The sequence below is a fragment of the Cyprinus carpio genome, chromosome A4, assembly GCF_018340385.1.
Source record: "Cyprinus carpio isolate SPL01 chromosome A4, ASM1834038v1, whole genome shotgun sequence".
NCBI lineage: Eukaryota > Metazoa > Chordata > Actinopteri > Cypriniformes > Cyprinidae > Cyprinus > Cyprinus carpio.
The window spans coordinates 29,003,921-29,005,755 of record NC_056575.1 but is presented as its reverse complement, the minus strand read 5'-3'; the positions used below and the strand labels follow the sequence as shown (position 1 = coordinate 29,005,755).

General features: G+C 35.5%; 1 long non-coding RNA gene across 1 annotated transcript; it reads left to right on the top strand.

The window, feature by feature from the left end:
• The first annotated feature begins 284 nt into the window (after nt 1-284).
• LOC122141727 lies at nt 285-1,591 on the top strand. The gene is made up of 3 exons (XR_006158041.1): nt 285-415; nt 537-652; nt 827-1,591. It is a non-coding gene; the product is annotated as an uncharacterized LOC122141727 (long non-coding RNA).
• The last annotated feature ends 244 nt before the right edge of the window (nt 1,592-1,835 follow it).

The following is a 1,835-nucleotide window of genomic DNA, read 5'->3' as shown; positions in this document are numbered from 1 at the left end:
AAGGGCGAACATATAATCCAGAAGAAAATTATTGAAAAAAACCCTCATATGTTTGCATCAAATTTCTTTAGAATGAAAGAAATTTTATATTAAGGTCTCCACAAAGCAATATAATCTGCTGATAGCATTTGCCCCAACTAGGCCCCGAACAAGCCCCAGAAGTGACAGTGGAAAAACGCGACTGGCCCTGACATTTACTAGTATTCTTGTTTTTGGCCCGACAGTGGAAACATGGCTATTGGGCTTGATTAACCCATAAATCCTTGTGTTTCCCAGATGCTGTTCGTTCTAAAAAACCCAACTTGCAGTGTGCAGAGCCATTGGACCTGACAGTGGGTGGCACAGTGGATTTGTAAAGAATCAACGCTGCACCTATGAATATGACTGGAGAGAGTATCAGGCCAATAGTTATGAGGTACTCAGTGCTACATATTATTTTTATATTTAAAACCGAGATAAATGCATGTAGGACAATTAGACTGTGGGCAAGACAACGCGTATTTTTCTACAGAAATTACTGTGTAAATAATGTGCAGGTGCTGGTTGATCCGTGTGGAGGACGTGGTTGGAAATGGATGGAAGGGACACAGTGGAACATGGTCTCATATGGTGAATCAAAAAGGTTTCCTGGAGTCAAATACTACGTGTGTAGGTTAGTGCCAATACAAATACAATTCATAATACTCATCTTGCAAAGTTGATCTTGGCAGACTTTGAGAAAGAATTAATTGATCTCAGAAGTGACGGAAATGTTTTGAGTTTAAAATCATGTCTCATTGTGCATGTCTGTGATGGTGTTCTAATTTGTTCTTTTTTTACACAATAGTGCGACACGTGATGGCCTTGTAGGGAAGCTTTTCAGGACGCGACAAGGATTTATGTGCCATATTGCCAAGGACAATACCAGAGATGGAAGTTTCTATGCTTTGGTTCCACAACCATGTGCCTGAAGAACGATACATGGTTGTGATTCACTGTTCAGTGCTCAAGTTTCTCTAGTTCATTTTTCAAGCTTTAAATTGGTAAAGGTGCTGTATTTATCTTTCGCAAGACATACTAGACCTAAATGCATAGAAGTTTCTAACTCTCGCAAAACATTTAAGAAAGTGGCACAAACACATATTGTTATTGTTAGTCTTTTTATTCAGTTATTTTGCATTGGGATCTTTTTAGGATTAAAAAGAGTTCAAAAACATATTGTCTATTAATATTTGATGAAAGTGAACTAATGGAGTACAGTACATTCCCACCTACAGGATATGCTATGTACATCTGCAGTAAAACCCAATGTTCTCTGCACAGTCAATATATATATGAACTCAGTGCCATAATGTCCTTTGCTGCCATCATGATGTAAAAATTTGAAAGTGTGCAAATTTCAATTACAAATAAGTGCATTAATGTATGTTACTAGCTTCATATCGTTTGTCTTGCTACAGTTATTATTATGCATGAATTTTATGATATAAATATTAATATATCATATATATCATATTAATAAAAAAAATATTCTTTTTTATTAGTGCAACAGACTATATTTCTATCCTTCAAAACCTTGTTTTCGTTTGCATTAAAACCATAAAACATCAACCTGTCTCTACTGCTCATCATTCACAGCAGATTCTGGGATGAAAAACAGTGTGTGTGTGTGTGTGTGTATAGATTATATATATATATATATATATATATTAGGGTTGGGCAAGTTAACGCGTTATCGCATTAATTAACGCTGATGCAAAATCGAATCCAAGTCAGACGGTCAAGGTGCAATAATATGTAAATTTATTAAAAGAATATAGAGAACAGAAACTACAAATCATAACTTGGAAACAAAA